This window comes from Chanodichthys erythropterus, chromosome 16 (assembly GCF_024489055.1).
Source record: "Chanodichthys erythropterus isolate Z2021 chromosome 16, ASM2448905v1, whole genome shotgun sequence".
Lineage (NCBI taxonomy): Eukaryota > Metazoa > Chordata > Actinopteri > Cypriniformes > Xenocyprididae > Chanodichthys > Chanodichthys erythropterus.
This window is the reverse complement of record NC_090236.1, coordinates 43,259,039-43,277,064: the sequence shown is the minus strand read 5'-3', so window position 1 is coordinate 43,277,064 and position 18,026 is coordinate 43,259,039. Positions and strand designations below refer to the sequence as shown.

Sequence of the window (18,026 nt, the reverse complement as noted above, 5' to 3'; positions counted from 1 at the left end):
TAATATTCTAAAGCGACGAGAATATGTTTGGTATGCCAAAAATAAATAAATAAATAAATAACGACTTGTTTAGTGATGGCCGATTTCAAAATACGGCTTCATGAAGCATCAGAGCACAAATGAATCAGTGTATCGAATCATGATTCAGATTGCGTGTCAAACTGCCAACAGCTGAAATCACGTGACTTTGGCGCTCCGAACAGCAGATTCGATACACTGATTTTATTGTGGAACAGCATGAGGGTAAGTAATAAATGACAATTTTCATTTTTGGGTGAACTAACCCTTTAATTTTAACCAGAAGATGGAAAACAAGCTAATGTCTGAAAATCTTTGTATAATAAGGTAGTCTATGTAGAATTGTTCATAGAGCAAATAAAATACCTACCTTTCATACCCTTTTTTGGTCACTATACCCCTGTTATGAAATTCATATACCCTTTCATCTGTACCACAAATTAACTACAATGCCAAGCAGTTTAGTTTCTCTTGTATCACTTGCTATATTCTCAGATAATATAATAATTTTATCTCAAATTACAATTTCATGTTAATTTAATTATTTGGCAAGTAGCTGAAAAATAAGTCAGTCATTACCACAAAATACAAGACAATACTAACAAAAACCGTCCAAACATGCAGTGATGGCTCTACACGGTTCATTTAAATATTGGCCAGATTAGTAGTATAGTAAAATCATGAACAAATAGCTTGGTTGAACCATTTGTTTTAAATGATTCACTTGACTACTCCTAACAAACACTTGACTTGCAAAGTTTCTTTCTTAAACCAGGAAGTAAACATGGATTTGGTAAAAGAATCATGAGGGTCACAGCTGACAGCGCAACAAATAACAGGCTAGTTGATCTTATTCAAATATATAGTAATTACAGCAGTCCGACTAAAACTTTCTCAAGCCCTGTTCACACGGGATTAGTATTGCAGGGTTCCTACACATTTTCCATTTCAAAATTCCATACTTTTCCAGACTCAAATTTCCACACCTCCTTCCAAACGATTTTCTGCCATCGGTCTCCTTTTCTATGTTTTCTCTGCTTCATGTTTGTAGTCCGGGTCTTACGTTTTTTTTGTGATTTTTAAATTAGTGTTTGATTGTTGAAATAAAGTTTGGTATTTAGTATTCACGTCTAGGCCTTTCTCTTCTTAAAACAACATGCCTGTGTGACTTTTGTTGGGGATTAATCTACAGGTACTAATATATTCCCTGTTTAACAGGGTGGCAAAGTGACTTAGTTAGTTTCCCTTTCCGACCATACCACTCGCTACATAGGCATAAATATTTAATTTGTTTAACATTCTAATAATTCAACACATTTACTTAATAGACATCCTTCTGTGACTTATCCATTCAGCTGTTTGCTCTGTTGTCGGTATTTGTTGTTGGCATCAAAGCATTTCTATAGAGTAGCCTACGAGTATGAGTAGCCTACACAAGCACAGTATCAGTTTCTGAAATATTTTAGAAATAAAGTTTCTAAACCTCTTCAAACTACAGTCAAAAGAGGTGTAAAGGTGATGTGTAGGAACCAAGTTGTCGTAGGGGGGTCTGGGGGAATTGTCCCCCAGGAGAAGATTTTTGTGAGCATTCTGGTGCACTCTGACAAGAACATAAATAGAAAAAACTACATTTGCTTCAAGTAAAAAAAATAAAAAAATAAAATAAATTGATTCAGAGGCTTGCGATTTGATTACCTTTGATTCAATATTGATTAATTTGGGGCCTATCAGGTACAGTACATGGCAAATTTCCTCAAAAAAAAAAAAAATCTCTCAATGCTGTAAATTATACTAGGATAAAGATTATACAATCATTATAATATTAGGTTAAAATTGATTTGCAAGCTACTTAAATATAGGCTAAATTACATATAGACCATTTTAACTGCTATTCGTCGAAGTAAGGAAGTGACGTCTTTGGTCCTAGGAAGTTTCCGGTTAATTAGCGCGCACATTCTAAACATTGGTGGGAGGCGCTTCAGTTCGGTGATACTGCGACAATTTACAGATAATAAAATGTCCAAATTAAAATTAGGACCGTGTTGTTCGGTGGTTGGATGCTCTCTCAGGCTAGGAACTAACTTGCGTTTTGTTTTTCGGAAATCTAAACGCTTTAATTTCAGAAAGCGACGCCTGGATTGCAGCAGTTGAGAGAAGGCTGGATACCAACTTGCAACTCTAGGATATGTAGCACACATTTTATCTCTGGTAAGTAAACATTTATTTCACTGAATTATTTGTATTTCTATACGTTCACTATAGACTATAGTATGATGAATCATAATTTGAGTTAGCATTGTGGCTCCGTCATTGTTTTCATATAGCATGTAACTTAACTAGATAGCTAGCGTTTTGATACGCTTAGTGAAAAAGCCAGGTTTTTATTTCCATTCCATTTCTAAATGTTCTGTGGGCTGTAATTAGTAAAGTAGCAATTTACAATCATTGTCTAACTAGCTGTCAGATGCAATGTATAACACTTAACAATAATGTTTTATTGTGTAAATAGCAATAACGGCGTTATTTCACAAAAGAATGATAAACAACATTTTTACATCACGTATTTTGTTAAATGTTAATTACGAAATGCACGACTGTTATTAATTTGTGTTAAGCAATAAGTCTTTTTTTAATATTACACATTAACCTGGTTAAGTTAAATATTAATTAAATGAATATTAACATTGGTTAGTTGTTAATTATTGAACATTTTAATGTTGTTAAATGACAAGTGTGTTGTGCATTATGAACTTGTGAAAAATAGTAACGTTATAAATTAGAATAATTAAACACTGTAAAATGTTAATTGTTCATGATACCTAAAATATTTATTTATTATTTATTTATTTATTTTTTACAGGTTAGTATAAAGTGGTCATACTGATAGCTAGCTAGTTTATTTTTAGATTACATAACACAATTTCATGCTAGCAGTGAATTTTTAATTAACACAATTAATGTTTTGTTCATAATGTTTTCTTTGTCATCATCTATCTTCAACCAGTGATGTGTGAAATCTATAGCCTATCCCAATTATGTTGTTCTACTTTTGTCTTTAGGCAAGCCATCAGATGACCCTCTAAGTCCAGACTACATTCCATCAAAACTTCCTCACAGACCTGACAACTCCAGAAAGATGGACCAATATCAGAGGTCTCTAAGACGAGCATCGGAGGTCTCTGAGACAAGCATTAGAGTTCAGCCCACTGAGGAAGTTGAGGACATGGACATCGATGTGACAGAAGTTAAGTCCTACAATGACATGTGTGTTGGAACTGATCTCACTATGAGAGATATTGAATAAATGCAGAACCTGAAGTCATCTTATAAAGACCAAGTGACAAACCTACAGTCAAAAGTACAAACACTCACCTGTGAAAGAAAACTAATATCTGACATGGATTTAAAAGATGATCAAACCATTCACTTCTACACTGGCCTTCGCTCATCCAAAGTGTTCTTCGCACTTCTGACTTATCTCACCACTGCTTGGATTCTGAGAACGCTGAGTCCTCCAACACCTCTCCAGTTTTACTTGGTCTTGATGAAACTGAGACTTGGCCTCACGCATAAAGATCTTGCCTACAGGTTTCATTGCAGTTGTGCAACAATCTCTGCAATATTTCATGACTGGTTAGACGTAATGTCACAGCGTTTCAGCTCTCTAGTACATTGGCCTTCCAGGGAAGAGATTAAAAAGAGTCTTCCTGGCCTGTTCAAAAGCCCCCCCATTCAGTTCAGTGAGGTGTATCATAGACTGTAGCGAAATTTTTATTGACCGACCAACATCACTAAGTGCAAGAGCGGTGACATACTCCAACTATAAGTCCCACAACACCATCAAATTCCTGGTTGGCATCAGTCCAACAGGGTCAGTCACTTTTCTTTCTAAGTCTTGGAGTGGGAGAGCCAGTGACAAAACAATCACTAAATCATCTGGTTTAATTGATCTTTTGAGAGAGGGAGACATTGTCATGGCTGACCGAGGGTTCAGTTTCCCTGAGTATATTGCTGCGAAAGGAGTCCAGCTACTTATACCAGCTTCAACCCATGGAAAGACGCAGCTTTTAGGACAGGAAGTGTCTGTGTCACGTCACATGTCAAGGATGAGAATATTTGGAAAGAGCCATCAGCCGCATTAAAAAGTACAGCATTTTGCAACAAACACTCCCCATAAACTTGGTCAAATGAAGACGCAAAGACACGGTGGCAACTGTTGATAAAATACTACTGGTATGTTCTGCATTATCTAATTTGGACATGTCATTAGTTCAGTAGAAAAAGACACATTAGACACTAACAAGTGGTTAGAAACCTTTTATTTTTTATTACAGTTTTTCTCAGTCGCTTTGGTACATTTCTCAGATCAGAATTGAAATTTTCAAAACTATCTGTTCAATTCTCACATCATTGTGTCACTTGTGCACATCAAAAAAGCAGTTTCTCATTTCGTTAAACAAGTTGCAAATGCTTTGGTACATCCATGCAAATGATTATGTACAATTCTCTGTTGTTTCCTACATTATCAGTTGCTTATGTCATGTTGATCAAAATGTATTATATTGGGTCTCTGTTGAATAGTCTCACCCCCCACAACATTTAGGCACAAGCTCATAGCATAAGTCTTTACATGCAAAATGGTTGAACAAGTTATCATAATATGTCAAGCATATTTCTATACTTTCTATATTTCCATTAGACTTTTTTCTAAATCTGTCCTGAATTGGTAAATTGCTCCCAGGTGAATCTTGACGACATGACATGACATGACTCAATAACGACATGGCTCAATGACTCAATGACATGTTCTGTCAATAAAATACAGTACAAACAGTAAGAGAGTAGATTTGAATCTTTTCCATTCTCTTGCAATTACACTCACACATACACTAAGATGTAACTTATAATTGACAATAATTGTCATCAAAACTTTAGCCATAGTTTCCATCAGAACATCCCTCCAGAGTAAACGGTTATATTGAGAACATGACTAAACAATTTGACTGTCTTACAATGACACAAGGACTTGTCATTCTGATGGCACTGACATGTTCATTGACACAGATATTTACTTTTGAGAGATGAACTAAGGATTTTGAGTAAGAGAGTGGCTTTTGCAGGTTATCCATGGTGTTTTGCTATTTGTACAAATTGTTTTGAGAAATGCACTTACTGTTTTGCAAATTGTGAGTTTGATTCGAGAAATGTACCAAAGCGACTGAGTAAAACTGTAATTGAATGATTGTGTACAGTATTAACATTGGTGGCAGATTTCAAACATGAAATGTGTCATTGTATATATTGTGTATATAGATTTATGTTTGATCTTTCATTCTTTTTTCTAACTATCTGCAATTATTAAACATTTGTTAATTAGAACATTTGCTGTACTGCATTTGATTGAATTTGATTGCATTTGATATTTCACAACAATTAAATTAACTTTTAACAGATCACTAAGAAGGCTGTGTGTGATTTCACATTTATGTAGAATATGGTGAACATGCTGAACAAAACCATTGCTCACCTGGATGCCTTTTTAAGCCTACACATTTCAGATGAAACACCTTGTGACAGACAGAGCACTCTGTGACAGAGGTTTCAGACCTACATTTACACAAACAGGAAGTCTCTGCGATCAGAAATTGTTTCTTCAATTTGTGTGTGCAAATTTCTGTGAGAATGTGCGGTCTGTAGAAGAGATCCAGTTTTGGCCTGATCTGAGCCCAGTACTCTTCAGAGAACTCTACCTTCTGAGTGTGGCAGTCCTCTGTTGTCCAAATGACAAAGAAAGAAGTTTTGAGTTCACACACTGTCATTTGACCCTGAACTTGTGCATAGTATGCATGGTTCTTTTTAAGCTCAAAGTTTTTCCCTAGACAGAAATCTTTGCTCTTAATAGCATCAGTTATGGACATATTTGCATATTTTTTAGGGGCATTTTATTTCAAGTGTAGAAGGTGGGCAGCATTTGCAATGAACTATTCTATCTGGGCTGGCGCCTAAATGAGGAAACTTTGGATTTACTACCAATCCAACTTCTTCCACTGATAAGCTGTCATGACAAGTCATCTGGTTTGAAGTAAAGGCTTCTCTAGCTAGTTTTTCACTGTTCTTACCCCAAGCTAAGGCTGGTGCATTTCTGCTTGATGTGTAGCCCATGATTTTAGATGCCATGCTAACATGACTTGTCTTGCATTTTAACACTTCATTAAAGTGACTTGCAGTGATTCGGCCCTGTCTCTGCTTAACCTGTTAACTGTCATGGGCCCGGTGGGCCCACAGCCATTACATATTTAAAACAGTAATATTCTATACTAAACCTAAACTAATCTTGACAAACTATATATCATGGTTTTCAAAATAAATTACAGAGGAGCAGTAATTTATCAATTTGCAACAAGCATATTTTCATACTCATAAGGCATGTTCAGACCTTTATTTTGAAATAGCGATGAACATAAAAAATCATTAAAGATTGGTTGAAACATGTTTGTTTTCATGCCAAATGATAACATCCATTCAATTTTTTGAGAAAAAAAAGGTCTAAAAATGTTTTTAATAGAAAAAAAAAATACATTTATGATTGTGGCGGCGATCTATAACCCACATGCATGTTATTTTTATGTTTATTAGAGGCTAAATTCATATCAAATTCTGCCAAACTTCCCATACTACTTCTATATAGGATGTCTACTTCATAAATTGTATGAAAATAATGTAAATATATGGTTCAGATCACTCAAACCATATATGGAAATGGAGGCGCCTTTATATGGTCAGTAATGGAGCTTGGTTGTCATCTAGTGAAAAAGTGTGGTACTGCGCCCAAACAAAATCTTACTGAAAGCTAATTTTTTGAGATATTAACCTGAAATTTGGAACACAACTTGTTCAGATTTTTGGCTTTGATTTCCTTGCAGATTTAGAGTAAAACTTGTTTTGTAAAATATATATTTTATATAAAATATAAAATATTATATTTTAACATTTTTATATTTTCATAAACAAACTTCTATAACTTTTTTTTCTTTTAAAACAAGACCAGCCTTATGTCTATACTCCAAAGACTTCTTGAATTACAACCATTTAAGTTTGGATAGTGCATTTTCTTGTCTAAAACAAAAAGTGGGGGTGACAGTTAACAGGTTAAACCATTGTTTACAAGAGGACTGACCCAGTGTACTCTTTTGGAGATGGTTACAATTCAGTTCACTAAAGTAAGCAGGGATGGTTTGCATGATTTTATCCAACTCCTTTTGTAGTTCAGCTTGTGACAGCAAACTATGCTTCTCATCAAACAGATGTGTAAGGGGTTTTGGCATGTTAGTTGCATCTACAGTGCTGTCAGTACAAGGTGTGTCACTCTGAACCATCACTTGTGCTTCCATATTAGAATCTGCCTCAACTGTAGTCAGACTATCAACCCTGCCTGTGCTCTCCTGCTCTCCCTCAGATGCAGTGTCTGTGTCACTACCAAAAGTTACAGTGGTGAACAGTGCACAGTCTGGGATCTCATTCTGAAATGGGAATAATATTTACATCATAGTCCATTTTTTTTGAGTAGCACATGACACTACAGATATTTTCCAAAAACACAACTTTGCACGTTGAGTAAATGTACATATGCTGATGACTGTCTAGTTACATATGGTGTTAAACATTGTGTATATATAATAGGGATGTGCGATTTAAACTGCAGTTACAACTGCATAAATCATATTTTAAACAAAATGCTGAATATTGATATTTTGAAATTTCAAATAAAAAAAATAAAAAAATACTGAACAGATACTAAAATTAATACCGCCAATAGGTGGCAGCAAGTCACTGTCAATGAGTGAGTCATTGCGTTTCAGCTGATTCATTCAGGAACAAAGCTTAAAGTGCGAGTCATTAAATCATTGTAAGGCTTGATTTTCCTGCTAAACGAAAATTGAGATAAAGCATCCGTGAGTTTACCGCGAAATCCCGGGACGAGTATCTCTGTGCGGCATCGGGTCCCTAATGACTGAACAATTGAAATATGGAATATCCAGAATCATCAAATATCTAAATTAATGCATAACTAATGATGAATTTCTAATTCGAAACACAACCAAAGTGTAAGAATCATTTGAAATTGGAGTCAGATTAAATGAGTGAAATTAAGTGAACTTCACAGAGACGCTGAAAAGGCATACACGCTTTAACCTTTGCCCAACACCGTCGGACTCCGTTTTTGGGCCGGTGGGGGGTTCCTTACAAAGTGGTGACATTCCCTCCGTGATCTCCCATATCCTGTTGGCGAGTGTGAAAATTGGGATTTACAACAAGAGGCTTGATCATCTTCTCTTTCTTCAGCTGTGGTAAGTCCATTCTTATTTGCCTTTTAGAAGTGTTGAGGAAAAGATAATTGCATCCTACACATTTGTAGAATGGGTCAGCATACCCATGGACTTAAGACCGGAGACCGAAATATGGTGGGGCTGGAGAATTAGACAACCACATGTTATCAGGGACATGATAGCAGCAGCGTAGATGAGAAATGATATCCCTTGCTTTAAACTTTAAAGATCTCCTTGTTTGCCTAAGCAACAAGAGATTAACCTTAAAATTGGAATAACATCATCCAAATTTTATTCTGGAATTCAACAGAGGACTGTAAATTGAAACCTAAATTCTGAGATAAAGAATGCCCAGCTACATGTTTTTTTGCCTTGCTGCAACAACGCTGCAACACTGAAAATAAGCAAATGGTCACGTTGTGGGAAAATCTTGTGATTGGATAAACCAAAAAAGATGACAAGGGAGAAAAATCTCTCACTGAAATCCTTTGTGTGTGGAATGTAAAGCTGGACAAAACAATGTTGTAAAACTAAAAGTTTTCAAAAGAAAAGGTTTGGGTATAATTCTGTCTCAGTACTGGAGAACTGCTGCCATGCAGAAGTCCTGGAGAGACTGCAACTGGGAAAATACACTAAATGTTAAAACTGATGTGTATAATGATAATAATAATGTTACTGAGAGACTTGTAACCAAGCCTGAGGGTTTCACCCATTCAGAGGACATGCTCAGCTTGTCTTTGTTTCATAAAAGTATAAAACATATCTTTTACCTTGGTCTTATTAGACTTTAAAATTATTGCACTCTTGTATGTTGTTCAGTGTCTCAAAAGAAACTGAAAAAAACAAACAGAACAACAATTAATCTTTGTGCTCTCAATCAGACCTGTGTTTGTCCAACCTTTTTATTTCATATCCAAATAGATTAGAGGAGTGTAATTGATAACATCTTAGCCAAAAAAATAAGAAAATTGTGTCCAATTCTATATTGTAGTCACAAAAATCTTAAAATTGAGCAAATGATTTGACCCAATTTTCACAGCATCAAAGTCTATAACTGTTTCCAGTTTAGCCTGTTGACACAATGTGAACACAAAACAATGTGATCACAGCTGTAGCTGCAGGGCCAAATGCCTTCTAAAAAGATCAGTGAGGTGATATCAAGTCACTCTTCACAAATTACTCAGCCAAGACCCTTTGATACCAGCAAATAAAATTATTCTTTAATTTATACTATTTTAATATAATTTATATTATGATCACATCATGATATATTATATTATGATGGCCAGGGATGGCCTTTAATCTCATGATGATTCAAGCAATGGTTTGGAAGAAGAAAAGATTTGAGAGGAGCAGAAGAAATTAGAATGTAGTAAGATGGAACTAGAATGAAGACAGAAGTTGGGAGCATTATTAGTGCTGCGAGAATTATGAGGAATCAATGGAAGGATTCAAATTTGTAATTGTGTTAGACACATTGTTCTCACAGAACACACATTCTAGTTGTTTGTGCTACATGTGCAAATAGACTAGTTGAATTTATTCTTTAAAACACATGACTGCCTTACTGTAAGTGATCCGTTGACAAACTTAGGTTTGAGGTTAGATGCTATGCATTCTAGACCATGTGTCTTGTGTAAGTTGGAATAACTAGTACTGAAATAGTACAACCTGTGTGTCTGTGTTAAATTTATTTGTCTCCTAAATGGAACACTCAGCTATCTTCCATATAGCTGCAGTTAAACCATGCACAGGAGCATAGAATCACCATAAGGCTACAATGTGCTTCACAATTGCATTAAATAAGTTGTTAAGAAAAATGGAAGGAATACATAAAATTAATGGAAAAGAACTTCTTTATCGTCTATCTGTGCAAGAATCTTTAATGAGAAAAATTACAATGGCCAGTATTTAACAACTAAAACAATCAACCCGATTGTCATATCTTGAATAGGCTAAATCCATTCAAGATCAAAACATGAATTAAAAATTAAATTCTATTGATCTGTAACCCAGTGACAAAAGGAAGTATAAGTTTTGATTTTCCTTTGCAACAAAACCACAGAGAAAGTGGACAAGTGTTAGCAAACTCCTCTCTGAGGGCGCTGGATGATATGGGATCTGATCAGGGAAGTTATTTTACTGGACATGTAATTAAAGTTGTGTGAAATGTTAATATCAGGCAGAAACTCTTCTGTTTTACAGACCACAGAGGTCCAAATGGTCAAGTATTTGAATGACACCATAAATACTGATTGCTAAACAAACAGCACAACACCACAAAAGGTGATCTGGTGTCCTAATCACAGATCTAACTAATGTGAGATTCCCCCAGGAGACCCGGGTGTGATAATGCTCACAACACAATAGACTGTGTAAGCACAGCTGCAATAGCAACTCAAGATGTAAGATTCTCTGACCATGCTTAAACGCCAGCAGTCAGATCTGACCACTAACATTCAGTTTATCTGGTCTTTTCTTTGCAGAAACATAATCATAATAATGATCTATGTCTCTGTAAACTAAAACAATTTTTCTTCTAATGGCATACAATCTTAACAGATTAAAGCAATTTGCAACAACTGCCTGGATTAGACCATTTAAGAAAAACCAAGATGGCACCATCTATCTTAATGCAATTTGTTTAAAGGTTCAAGATCAACTGTTTTTCCTGTGTGTCTGTTTCCTTTTCAGGATTAACAGCTGCCATGTTAAGGGCCAGATTCCACAAGGTTCTGGTCCCACCTGTATTGAGCCATGATACACAACTTCACATGCAGGAGATGGGGGTGAAACTTCAAGAGGCCATCCCATGACACTAATAGATACATGGCCTCCCAGTGTAAAACTGGAACTAAATTATGCAACACAAATTATGGTAGGAAAGACACCACCCATCTTCTACACAAACATACAGAACACACACTACAAGCTCACAACATCTCTACCTGGCATAGATCATAAGACTATCCAGACGAAAATTATTCACATAATGCAAACCTACATCATTCACCTTCATACATATAGGACAAGGGAAATTGTTGTAATTTCTTTTCCTTTTTAACTGTATCCATTTTGAGGTATAATGGAAACACTGTAATATGCAGGACATGTGCATGGCTTTAGTCACACACCAAGTAATAGAATTTCTGATCATTCAAATTCCAAATTTAAGTGAGACCTATTCAGTGATGTAACTGGTCTCTTTGGACAAAGCGTTTTGGCATTGTTGCAAACTAGGGGGCCCCCCTAGTTTCCAACATATGACTAATGACAAATTGAACTAAATAGTTAGAACTGAAATGCAGGCATTTCTATAAATCAGTTACTCAATTCCCAGACCTCTATTCTTGAGTGTGGCTTAGCCTGTACATCAAATGCACAGATGATGGTTGTAAAAGCTAAACAAGAGATTTTAAATCTCCGTTTCTGTAAATTCCATTCTCTAATTGACTTGATTGAAGCCTAAGTTCTGCATTAAGGATGTGCAGTTAAAACAACTATTATAGACAGTTTTATAATTGTAATTATGAAATTGTGTATTTCTATGTTTAAATATGTGATATATTTATTTATACCACTGGTAAATATACTAGTTATTTAGACTCTTTGCTACTTGCCTTTAACGCATCCAGACCAAGTCTAAATGCCACTATCATAGTGAAGAATCTGGTGATTAAATGAGACCTGCTCACTAAAGATAGGACTCTGAAAGGGAGACCTTCTTTACCACTCGCACTTTTGACATGTTCATCATGTGCTATTTTGTGTTATTGTGTTTTTCCAACAACCCTTTTCTTCATCTTACAATAACACCAAGTTCATCAGTGTTCAAGTATTGAATGGTCACTCAAGAGGTTGTTCAGGTGTCCTGCACGCAATGGAGCATCATCAGCTAAATGAATCCTTCACCCATGGAAATTTGACCTGCCCGGCAAACCAGACCTTCTACTTGAAGGTAACCGAGGATTTCTCACAGGATCAATTAAACCTGGGGCAGACACAGGTGTTTCCGCAAAGTGTAATGAGACTTTCCTGACACGTTCTGCTCATGCTGACCAACACAACAGACTTGGTACAACCAGTCATTCAACAGACAGAATACTACCACAGCCAAGTGCAGGTGGAAGCAAGCCTTACCAAGAGGATCACAGACATGTCCAGCTGCTGCAGCATCCAGTCAGCACAGTACACACCTAAAGGGACTGTGACACAGAGATGCATCCTGCTGTACTTTCATCTTAACGTTCAACCTGCCTTACTGTTGTTATTTTCAGGTGACGACTTGACTCATGCACCCATCAACTAATGAGCATATGGAAGCATGCACTCAACATGTGGAAGCAGGAAATGTCCAAAAGTGGCCCCTCAGGGACTCATTGAATTTGCCCCAAGGGGCCAGGGGCCATCTGTAAGGCTTGATTTTCCTGCTACACGAAAACTGAGATCAAGCATCCTGCAATAAAGCGTATCTGGAGAGAAGATCTTAAAAGAATAGCATAGGACAACGCCTTGCCCCCACACATCTACAGTGAACTTCACAGAGACGCTGAAAAGGCATACAGGCGTTAACCTTTGCCCAACGCCGTTTGACTCCGTTTTTGGGCCGATGGGGGGTTCCTTACATCATTAATTCAAACGATTCGTTCATTCAACGCCATGTGTTGCTCAGACAAAAATCAGTCCTGTCTCCTGCTGCTTTCTTTGGCAAAATGGAGCTAAAATGGGGAATACTGTATCTAAAATGTAAGTCACTAAATATTAACTTCATGTTTTTGAACTTGCATACAATTAATCACATTTGCAATCATGTTATTTTTTTTTGGAGAAAACTGCATTCATGTGATGCTAATTCTATAAATATAAAAGACATAGATGTACCATTACCCCCTTATCTTGTATATTGGGTTGCATTATAAATGTTTAAATGGACTATATCACACAGTGAAGGCGTGCCCTCTAAAGACAATTTTCAATAAAGATATATACAACAATATACAATAAAAGCGGACTAGTCTAACCTACTAGACTAACGTTACATGACGTAGTGTTTGTGTGTGTGTGTTTTTTTTAATACTCGATAATTTCAGATCGCATATGATAAACAACAATTAACGCAGACGGTATTAGTGTCGTGCGTTTCGCACATATTGTAATTTGTCAGGTTTCTGCAAATGTTTCCTTACCTTCAAGGACCTAAAAAGCATGCTTGGTGAGACTGGTGTGACTATGGTAGATGTGACTGGCTCCCTACTCTGAACTGGCCTTTGTCTGACAGGCTTGGAAAAGTCAATGTCTGCCACTGGTTTTGGATCAATCTAAAACAAAGTGGGATTATACTTTTTTTGCTGTTGAAGTAAAACCATGGTTAATTTTCGCAAAGGATGTGATGAATTAGAATTTAATAAAAATTAGAATAAAAAAAAAAAACACGTTTGCCAGCATTGAATTGCATGCACCTTCTTGTTTATTCGTGACCACATGCAGGACTCAGATGTCACAGATGGAGCATTAAAACCCTCTCACACACACTGTTCCACAGCAATGAGAATCGCAGCAACATGGCTACACACTTCACCTAAGCTAACCTAACCACAAACATTTCGAAACGTATGAAATACGGAAGTAATTGTAAGCATCCAGACTACGATATGCCTTTACTGCTTTATGTAGACGCACTCTGTCTCAACTAGATAATGATACACGTCTGGATTAATTACTTCAGGTAAACGTTTAACGTTCTGAGTGAAAAGTTGTCGCCTCAGTGTTTGATTTAAAGGGTCCGGTAATTCCACGTTATCATCTATTTTTAGTTTTTGTAAATATCTTAACTGTTCTGTTTTAGCTAGACTTAAAAAAAATATGCGCTAGTCATTTTGTTTTGACAGCTTTGTGATTTAAAAATGGCGCCACCGGAAATGCTTAAGGACCAGACATGCGCAGTAGCATTGCAGCGCATTTGTTTTTGTTTACTTCCTTGAAATGGTCTATAAAAGGAAGTTTATATAATTTTTTAATAATTATTTTATGGTTTTTTTTTTTATTTAGGCCTAAACATTTAAATAGTGGCTGTCATAAAACAGATTTATACATTCAGTATTGAAGCACATGTTAAGTACAAATACAATGAATATGCAATAGCCTATAGTGTATATATTTAGAAAAAAATTCCTCAAAGTTCAGTTTTGTAGCTGACATTAGTTTTTGGACATTGAATGGCTTTTCTGAAATGTGACATTTTTACAAGCTGTTTTATTGACGCCTTTCTGCGGTTAAAACACTGATTGATCGATTGCATGTGACATGATACGGATTTCGGTAAATTGTACTGTACCTTTCAAATAAAAGTGACTGGCCCTTATCCTTATCTCTTTTATTGTAGGAATTTGCACAACCTGCCCCAGAAACTGAGGCATCTACCTCAATGGGCTTCAGAAGAAATGTGAACAAGATAATGATTTAAAACCCTTTACATAAATAGAAAGACATGCCACTTTGTGATTTGATTAACCTCCAGAAAACTTATGAGCATGTTTATGGTGGAATTATGTTTCAGGTGGAAACAGACTCAGTCAGGGCCCTTTACAAAAGGAGCCTAGAACTGGACTGTACACTGTAGAAGCTGGACTGTGAGCTGAGGAGACTTCAAATAAAAAAAATAAAATAAAACTGGAGATCAAACAGCTGGAAACACATATCTCAGTATGTGAACTTTATTTAAAAGGTGCCCTAGAACTTTTTTTTAAAAGATGTAATTTAAGTCTAAGGTGTCTCCTGAATGTGTCTGTGAAGTTTCAGCTCAAAATACCCCATAGTTTTTTTTTTAATTCATTTTTTTAACTGCCTATTTTGGGGCATAATTAGAAATGAGCTGATTCAGGGTGGGTGGCCCTTTAATTATTGTGCTCCACGCCCCAAGAGCTCGCGCTTTCCTTAAACAACATAAAAAGTTCAAACAGCTAATATAATCCTCAAAATGGATATTTACAAAGTGTTTGTCATGCAGCACGTCTAATCGCGTAAGTACAGTGTTTATTTTGAAGTTTACATTGATTCTGAATGAGTTTGGAGGCTATGCTCTGTGGCTAACGGCTAATGCTACACTGTGGGAGAGATTTATAAAGAATGAAGTTGTGTTTATGCATTATACAGGTTGCAAGTGTTTAAAAATGAAAATAGCGACGGCTCTTGTCTCCATGAATACAGTAATAAACGATGGTAACTTTAACCACATTTAACAGTACATTAGCAACATGCTAACAAAACATTTAGAAAGACAATTTACAAATATCACTAAAAATATCATGAATCATGTCAATTATTATTGCTCCATCTGCCATTTTTCGCTATTGTCCTTGCTTTCTTACCTAGTCTGATGATTCAGCTGTGCACAGATCCAGACGTTAATACTGGCTGCCCTTGTATAATGCCTTAAACATGGGCTGGCATATGCAAATATTGGGGGCGTACACCCCGACTGTTTACATAACTCTTTGTTATTTAAAAGGTGCTAAAGAGGATGTTTTGTTTTATACATTTTTGCAATATTACTTGAAACTGTCTTTACTAACTGATAAAAGATTATCTATTAGGTGCACTGAAAGGAATAATATTAATATACATCATCTGTGCACGAGGTAGGGCCTTAAAAACGTCAGCCAATCGCGTAAACGATTGGCCCTCTGGCTTGTCAATCACTGCCATGACGTTCCTTGTGAGAGACGAGCGCGGCTGCGCGCTCCAGTAACTTTACACACTCTACAGGCACCGCATGCAATGTTTTTGTCCGGAGACAGGAGTAGTAACTGCAGATTATGAGTTACCTGCGGTGAGTCCGACATAATGAATCCACTAACACGATACAGCGAATGCCGGTGGTAAACACTCGTGTTCCAATACTCGTGCATGAGTTTTGGGAGGCATTCCCTCGAAAGGAGGGGGGTTGTTCTTACGCATGTGCTCATTTAAAAAACTCAGTAACAGTCTTTGGTTTCTCAGTCGATGAAAAGATCCTCTTTAGCACCTTTAACTATGCCGAGGTAAATTCAATTTTTGAATCTAGGACACCTTTAACCATGTAACACTTTAGCATGAACACTATATGAATATTTATTAATGCAATTTTTTGCATCTCTGAAAGCTGCGCCAGCTGGGTGGTCAAGTGTGATGGGGTCAATTTCATCGGGCAGATGTTAGTTTTGTGGTGGTAATCGCTCCTTTCTGATTGTGGCTATTAGGGTTGGTTATTAGTACATTAACATGAACTAATAATGAACTACATTTCTACAACATTTATAATCTTTGTTAATGTTAATTTCAACATTTACATTATTAAAATCAAGAGTTGTATTTGTTAACATTAGTTAATGCACTGTGAAGTAACATCTCTGAATGGCTGTATTTTTATTAACATTAACAAAGATTAACAAATACAATAACGAAAGGTATTACTGATGGTTAGTTCATAAATAAACCTTATAAAGTGTTACCACAAATTAGATAAGATGCTTTAACAAACATGTAAGATTCAGACAGGTGAAACAGAATATTTTTGTAAGTTGGATTCATAAAGACTTGTTTCTGACAGAATGATTCATTGATAGACATTTTTAACAGTAAATTTGTTGCCACCTAGTGGCGTAACAATGCAATCGATACAGTCGTCACTTTCAGAACAGAAGGTAATTTATTATACATAAACATCAGCGTTTCTATCTGAATAATAAACTTTTGTATACTTCTGTTATAATTGGAATAGGCCTATTTGTCACACAGAAATAATGATAGCCTACTGTGCTTTTGAAAAGACTGTTTGTGAAGCTGTACACATTACAACTCTCTTCAGATCAACGGCAGCGCAAATGCAGGTTTGAGTGTCGCGATTTTACTTTTGTCAAAGGTTTAATGTACAGGGCGGGCGATCATGTGGGTGATGAAATCGAGAACGTGATCTTTTAAGGCCAATTCACACCGCCCCGACGACGGCCAACAAACACCAACAAACTCGTCTGTTGGAGTTTGTTGGTTTGGTGTGATACCCCTGTTGGCGTTTGTTGGCGTTGGTCGGAGTTGGTTTTCACCCGACTGAACAGGTTTAATCGGCGTTTGTCGGGTCGTGGAATGTCTGCGCGGTGTGAACAGTTTTCCAACAGACTGCAACCAACTCTGACGTAATCTGACCTGTTAACGAACCGTTTCCATGACGATGAGGGAAGTCCCCGACAGCTATTTGATCGCGCCCGCGCCTCACGCACACACAACAAAGCACTGGAAAAGTGACATCGCAGCTTGTTCGTTATAAAAAATAAAATACAGTTATATATATATATATATATATATATATACACACACACACACACACACACACAAGGTACAATAGTCCATAGTGCAATCCGTGCCATTCAGCAAGAGCAGCTGCTCCACTTCACCGAAAGAGAGAGGTAACGTTATAACCACCATGAGAGCAACGCAGGTTTACCTTCAGTTTCGTTTTTTAATAATTCGTTTTGACTTGTTTAGTTACATGGTTGTATATGCTTATGGGTCTCGTTAATAAAAAGGGTCGCGCTAAAAAAAAGTTTAAAAACCGGTACCAACCGCAGCGCAATAGGTTACGATCAGATCGATGGCTACAGCGCTTCGGATTTCAGGTTAGTATTTTTGTTTTGCCTCAATACTTTA

At 36.5% G+C, this 18,026-nt stretch overlaps 1 protein-coding gene across 2 annotated transcripts in view; it reads right to left on the bottom strand.

Annotated features, from left to right (window-relative positions):
- The window catches only part of arf1 (ADP-ribosylation factor 1), a 152,783-nt gene that overhangs the window by 3,268 nt on the left and 131,489 nt on the right, over window positions 1–18,026 (bottom strand). The window lies entirely within an intron of this gene.